Source organism: Fistularia commersonii, unplaced genomic scaffold (assembly GCF_037954325.1).
Source record: "Fistularia commersonii isolate RoL2024-O1a breed Wild unplaced genomic scaffold, RoL_Fcom_v1.0 HiC_scaffold_87, whole genome shotgun sequence".
Taxonomy (NCBI): domain Eukaryota; kingdom Metazoa; phylum Chordata; class Actinopteri; order Syngnathiformes; family Fistulariidae; genus Fistularia; species Fistularia commersonii.
Window position 1 is genome coordinate 20001 of NW_028234045.1, and position 7500 is coordinate 27500.

The following is a 7500-nucleotide window of genomic DNA, read 5'->3' on the forward strand; positions in this document are numbered from 1 at the left end:
TCTAGCCTTACTACCCTTCCACCTGGTCTCCCGGACACACAGTATATCCAGCTTCCTTCTCTGCATCGTGTCCATCAACTCTCTACCTTTTCCTGTCATAGTCCCAATATTCAAAGTCCCTACTCTCAGTCCCAGGCTCTTTCCTTTCCTCCTCTCTCTCTGCTTCCGAACACGCACTCCTCCTCATCTTCTTCTTCTTGTTCTTCGACCCACAGTAGCCCGATTTCCATTTGTACCCTGTAGGTCATCAGTACCAATGGCGGTCGTTGTTAACCCGGTCCGCGACCCATCCGGTATGGTATAGTTATGGTTGACTCGCATGTTTGGTTTTGGCAAACGTTTTACGCCGGATGCCCCTCCTGACGCAACCCTCTGCATTTATCCGGGCTTGGGACCGGCACAGGGAGACACTGCTCCGTGCCCCCCCCCCCCCCCCCCCCCCCCCCCCCCCCCCCCCCCCAAAGGCAGGCTTGGAGAGACACGGGCCAGTGCCGCCCTGAGGCTGCATTACCCTCTCTTTCTTACATTTATTATAAAAATATGCTTATCTTCCTTTTAGCTCATCACACATGTCTTTATGATTTTCAGTCCATGCCTCAGCCGGCCTGAAGCTCCACTGATGCGCATGTGCGGATGCCTCTATCTAGCGGACATAAAATAAAGACAATCATTCAAATGTGAATGAGTCGGCGTGATGCTCCGGGATGTGTGGAGCTCAGGGAGCTCCACGAGTGAGGGAGTTAAGTTAGGGCGGGGGTGCAAGTAGGCTCTAGGATTCCCCGAGTCGGGGCGAGCGATGGGTTTAGAGGCGTATCGCATTGAAGATAATGGCCGCATATCCTTCTTGGACTTTTCTAAAGCCTTTGACTCGGTCGAACATCCATTTATCATAGCAACGCTCGAACATTTTGGATTTGGTTAAATATTCAGGAATGTGATCCGTGGGCTCTATGAGAATATTCATAGCTGTGTCACCCTGCCAAGCGGCACCACTCCGAGCTTCCATGTTGATGTGGGAATCCCCCAAGGTTGCCCCATCTCACCCTATTTATTTATAATTGCTACCGAAATGCTAGCCGTTTATGTTGAAAAGAGCAACGATATCCAAAAGTTAGACGTGCTGGGGACTGAAATTGTTATTAGCCTGCTGGCAGATGACACAACCTTAGTTTTGAAAAATGAACATCAAGTCCCAATAAGTGCCGAAAACAACCAAAACATTCTCCAAGGCTTCAGGATTGTCATTAAACTTAAAGAAATGCAAACTTCTTGCGCTGCATGACTCGCCACTAAAGGAAATCAGCGATGTTTCCATGAAATCAGAAATAAAATACTTGAGCATTTTCCTATCCAAGGACCAAACGTTAAATCAATCCAGGAACATTGAATCTAAACTGAATCAAAGTAAAGCTTAATTCTAATATATGGCTCCAGAGAGATTTATCAATATTAGGCCGGATATATTTGACTAAAATGGATGTGTTTATCCAGATGTATATACCCAGCGTATTCCAATGCTGCTCCAAATCAACTCGTAAAATCTGTTAACCAAATCAATTTCAACTTTATCTGGAGGAACAGACCACACCATCTAAGAAAAATCACATATGGTGAAAGAAACAAGTGAAGGAGGGCTGAAAGTGATAGAGTCGGACTGCTTGAATGGGACATTGAAGGTGAACTGGTTGAAATCCTGGATCAAACCTCATCGTTCTTTCTGGTATTGTACTCCAAACTACTTATTCAACAAAGTCGGCGGCCTGAGTCTTCTGCTTATCTCTGACTTGGATATCAACAAGATTCCTGTCAAATGTTCAGAGTTCCATAAACAAATATTATTATACTGGAAAATGATATACGTACACAATTTCTCACCACACAGTATAATAGTTTGGAACAATCGATATGTACTGCATGGCAACAAACCTCTGTTTTACAAGGAATGCTTTGAGAAAGGTATATGGTCGATAATTGACTTGATGGATGACACTGGCAGTCCTCTGGACAATGAGCAGTTCTGTACTACACACAGATTCAAGCCTCCCATATTAGAGTTGCTAAAGTTACGAAACGCACTGCCTCGACAATTTGTATTCCTGACCAAAAATATAATGACGCACCGAACCGTACAACCACAGTTACCCCGACTATCACTCCAGGGAATCTCAATTGTGGACAAAAAGCGCGGCAACTCCTTTATTAGGAAATGTTTCACAGGAAACTTATTCCCTGGACGTCAAAAAAAAAAAAAAGGATATTTTAAATAAATTTGATGAGGAATCGATTGCCACGCTGCGAACCATGTATCTGACTCTACCCATACCCCCAAGGCAAAAGAGACCCACTTCAAAATTATGACTGACATCTACCCATCTAAGGAATTATCGAGGGTACGCTTTAATTTTGAAGATAATATTTGTACATTTTGTGAAGACAACATTGAAACCACTGACCATATATTTTTTCTCCTTCTCATTCCATCGTCACCAGTTTCCTTCTCAAAAGATGATATAACATTCTGTTTACTTATAAGCAACATAACAGATGAACTCTGTGTCAATGTTCTTTTAGGCCTGGCCAAGTTCTTCATTCACAAGAACAGAATGCAAAAATGCTCCCCAAATTTTAATGTCTTCATAAACGATTTTGAAATATAAAAAAAAAAAAAAAAAATCCTTAAAACTTATGGAAAAATCCAAAAACTAAAAAATATAGTTACCCATGTCCGAGGTTCCTTTTTTTTTTGGTAAAAAAAAAAAAACAAAAAAAAAAAAAACAACTTGATTACATGTTACATTCCCCTTGCAATTTTTTTTTTTTTTTTTTCGTTTTAATTTCTTATTTGTCTATCTATTGATTTAATTACTTCCTTTTAATTTCTTTTTTTGTCTCGCACTGTAAATTTCTCACAAACCTGTAACACTATTAACTTCTCATTACATACAGAACAAATGTCCTGATGTCCGTTGCTTCCTCATCCCTGGTTGTTTCATTGACATTCAGTTCTACCTTGCTATGTTTATTTGTACATCTGTATATTTGGGTGTACTATTTATGTTCAATTAAAAACAGTTTGATGTCTGAGATTCCTTGTGAACCGCCAACTTAATTACATGTTATATTCCCCTCACAATTTTTTTTTTTCGTTTTTAATTTTATTTTTCTATCTATTTATTTAATTATATCCTTTTAATTTTCTTTTTTTGTCTAGCATTAAAAATTTCTCGCAAACCGTTAACACTATTAACTTCTGATTACTTACAGCACGAATGCGCTTATGCCCCCCCACCCATCCCGCTTTTTCCGTACGGAGGCAGACACTGAGATCGAAAGCAAATGGGTGTCATTGAAATGCAGTAACAGGGTGATAACAGCCGTGTTCGAAGTGTGTAGGGGCTTATAGTAGAGCAGAAGCACGTCACGCAATTCACCTGAGTTCGGAGGATCGGGAGTACCAGGGCCCATAGCGGAGAAGCGGAAGAGCGGAGTTATGTGTCTCTTCTCAAAGGCGGGGAAGCTGGGGGGCAGCAGGACCCCTTAGACCGGCTAATGTGAGCCTACTCCGGACAGAGATCACCCGGAGTTATGACTGGAGCTCCCGGACCTCTGGGCACACACATATATGAATGAGTGGATGAGCTAATGTCGGTTTGGTTGTGGATACGTTTCGGCCAATGCTATCAGCACAGCGATGATGAGTTCAGGTGTGTCTGTGTGTGTTTGTGTGTTTGTGTGTGTGTGTGTGTGTGTGTGTGTGCGTGTGTTTGTGTGTGTGTGAGAGTTTGTTTTTGTGGGTTGGGGGGGGTTCCCGCGGACACGGAGTACCAGGGCCTGGAGCGGATGAGGTGAGGAGCGGAGGAGAGCAGAAGCCCGGACCGTGATTCGCTTGTGTCCAGCGGTTCGGGAGTTCCAGGGCCTGAAACGGAGGAGCGGAGGAGCGGAGGAGCGGAGGACAGCAAAACCCCTTTCTGCAATTCGCCTGAGTCCGGCGGATCGGTAGTACCTGGTTCCGCAGCGGATGAGCGGAGGAGTGGAGGAGATGTTTCTCTTCTCAGAGGCGGCGAGGGGGGGGGGGGGGGCAGGACCCCTTACCCTTATCCCCCCCGGACGTTTGAGTGGAGCTCCCGGACCTCCGGGCACGCACATGCGAATGACTGGATCACAGGGAGTGCCAGGGCCTGGAGCGGATGAGCAGAGGAGAGGCGGAGGGCAGAAGCCCGGCCCTGTTCAAGAGTTCCAGGGTCCAAAGCGGGGGAGCGAAGAAGCGGAGGAGGGGAGGAGAGCAGAAGAGCAAAAAACTGGCCCGGAATTCACCGAAGTCCCGCGGATCGGGAGTTCCAGGGCCCGGAGCGGAAGAGCGGAGGAGCGGAGGAGAGGAGGAGCGGAGCAAAGCTAAGCCCGTCTTAACAACAAGGAAATTACAGATGAGGCTATAATTTCTAATGAAAACTTTAAATTCTATAGCCACGTATACACTTCGACATTGTCAAAAAGCGATTGTGACTCCTTTCCATTAAATATTCCTCAATATATCCCAAAAATAAACAACAAACAATATATGTTTGTTTATATATGTTTATATATAAACAACAAAAAATATACAGTTTGATGTCTGAGATTCCTTGTGAATCGCCAACTTAATTACATGTCGTATTCCCCTTGCATTTTTTTTTTTTGGTTTTAATTTCATTTGTCTATCTATTTATCTAATTATTTCCTTTTAATTTCGTTTTTTGTCTAGCACTGTAAATTTCTCACAAACCTGTAACACTATTAACTTCTCATTACATACAGAACAAATGTCCTCATGTCCGTTGCTTCCTCATGCCTGGTTGTTTCATTGACATTCAGTTCTACCTTGCTATGTTTATTTGTACATTTGTATATTTGGGTGTACTATTTATGTTCAATTAAAAACAGTTTGATGTCTGAGATTCCCTGTGAACCGCCAACTTAATTACATGTTATATTCCCCTCACAATTTTTTTTTTTTCGTTTTTAATTTTATTTTTCTATCTATTTATTTAATTATATCCTTTTAATTTTCTTTTTTTGTCTAGCATTAAAAATTTCTCGCAAACCGTTAACACTATTAACTTCTGATTACTTACAGCACGAATGCGCTTATGCCCCCCCACCCCCCACCCCCCCGCTTTTTCCGTACGGTGGCAGACACTGAGATCGAAAGCAAATGGGTGTCATTGAAATGCAGTAACAGGGTGATAACAGCCGTGTTCGAAGTGTGTAGGGGCTTATAGTAGAGCAGAAGCACGTCACGCAATTCACCTGAGTTCGGAGGATCGGGAGTACCAGGGCCCATAGCGGAGAAGCGGAAGAGCGGAGTTATGTGTCTCTTCTCAAAGGCCGGGAAGCTGGGGGGCAGCAGGACCCCTTAGAGCGGCTAATGTGAGCCTTCTCCGGACATAGATCACCCGGACTTATGACTGGAGCTCCCGGACCTCCGGGCACACACATATGTGAATGAGTGGATGAGCTAATGTTGGTTTGGTTGTGGAAACGTTTCGGCCAATGCTATTAGCACAGCTATGATGAGTTCAGGTGTGTCTGTGTGTGTTTGTGTGTTTGTGTGTGTGTGTGTGTGTGTGTGTGTGCGTGTGTTTGTGTGTGTGTGAGAGTTTGTTTTTGTGGGTTGGGGGGGGTTCCCGCGGACACGGAGTACCAGGGCCTGGAGCGGATGAGGTGAGGAGCGGAGGAGAGCAGAAGCCCGGACCGTGATTCGCTTGTGTCCAGCGGTTCGGGAGTTCCAGGGCCCGAAACGGAGGAGCGGAGGAGCGGAGGACGGCAAAACCCCTTTCTGCAATTCGCCTGAGTCCGGCGGATCGGTAATACCTGGTTCCGCAGCGGAGGAGCGGAGGAGTGGAGGAGATGTTTCTCTTCTCAGAGGCGGCGAGGAGGGGGGGAGAGGGACAGGACCCCTTACCCTTACCCCCCCCGGACGTTTGAGTGGAGCTCCCGGACCTCCGGGCACGCACATGCGAATGACTGGATCACAGGGAGTGCCAGGGCCTGGAGCGGATGAGCAGAGGAGAGGCGGAGGGCAGAAGCCCGGCCCTGTTCAAGAGTTCCAGGGTCCAAAGCGGGGGAGCGAAGAAGCGGAGGAGGGGAGGAGAGCAGAAGAGCAAAAAAACTGGCCCGGAATTCACCGAAGTCCCGCGGATCGGGAGTTCCAGGGCCCGGAGCGGAAGAGCGGAGGAGAGGAGGAGCGGAGCAAAGCGGAAGCCCGTCTTAACAACAAGGAAATTACAGATGAGGCTATCATTTCCAATGAAAACTTTAAATTCTATAGCCACCTATACACTTCGACATTGTCAAAAAGCGATTGTGACTCCTTTCCATTAAATATTCCTCAATATATCCCAAAAATAAACAACAAACAATATATGTTTGTTTATATATGTTTATATATAAACAACAAAAAATATACAGTTTGATGTCTGAGATTCCTTGTGAATCGCCAACTTAATTACATGTCGTATTCCCCTTGCATTTTTTTTTTTCGGTTTTAATTTCATTGGTCTATCTATTTATTTAATTATTTCCTTTTAATTTCTTTTTTTGTCTAGCAATGTAAATTTCTCACAAACCGTTAACACTATTAACTTCTGATTACATACAGAACGAATGTCCTTATGTCCTTTTCTTCTTCATGCCTGGTTGTTTCATTGACATTCAGTTCTACCTTGCCATGTTTATTTGTACATTTGCGTGTACTATTTATGTTCAATTAAAAAAAAAAAAAAAAAAAGAATGAGAGGCTGAGAAAATCTCCATGTCTCTCTCTCTCCCCCCTTAATGCCCCCCCGCTTTTTCCGTACGTTGGCAGACAATGAGATCAAAAGCAAATGGGTGTCATCGTAATGCAGTAACAGGGTGATAAAGGCCATGTTAGAAGTGTGTATGGGCTTATTTTACAGGCTTTCCCCTGGTACTCCATGGATTACCAGGGGCGTTTCTGCCGTGAAGCTGAAAGGAGCTGTTTCGGTGTTCCTGTTTATAAATCCACTCAGCAATGAGGTGAAAAGCACATCGGTATCGATATAATTCGGTAACAGGGCGATAACATCCATGTATTCCGCTCTGGGCCCTGGTACTCCTCGGGGGGGTGAACGCCGGGCCGAACTAGTCCTGGTACTCCATGGAGTACCAGAGGCCCGCCGCAGTGAGAGTAAATGGAGCAATTTGGGTGTTCAATTGTAAAAAGCGGCCTAAAATCCGTGTGGAAAGCAAACGAGTGTTGTTTTAAGACAGTGTGAGGGTGACAGCAATCTCTCCAAGAAGCTTTCTTGGGTTATTTCTGAGGTTTCTCAATGCACTCCTAATGGGAGAGAAGGTAAAGCCCATAAAGCCCACGGGCTTTTCCTTTGTCCGCGCTGCAAGGGACTTTACTCGTTTTTTCGAGGGGACATCCCGCGGGATAGTGTTGGAGTGGCCGTCTAGGAGGAGGGTTTTATTTTCTCCCCTGACGCGTGGTGGTTGATT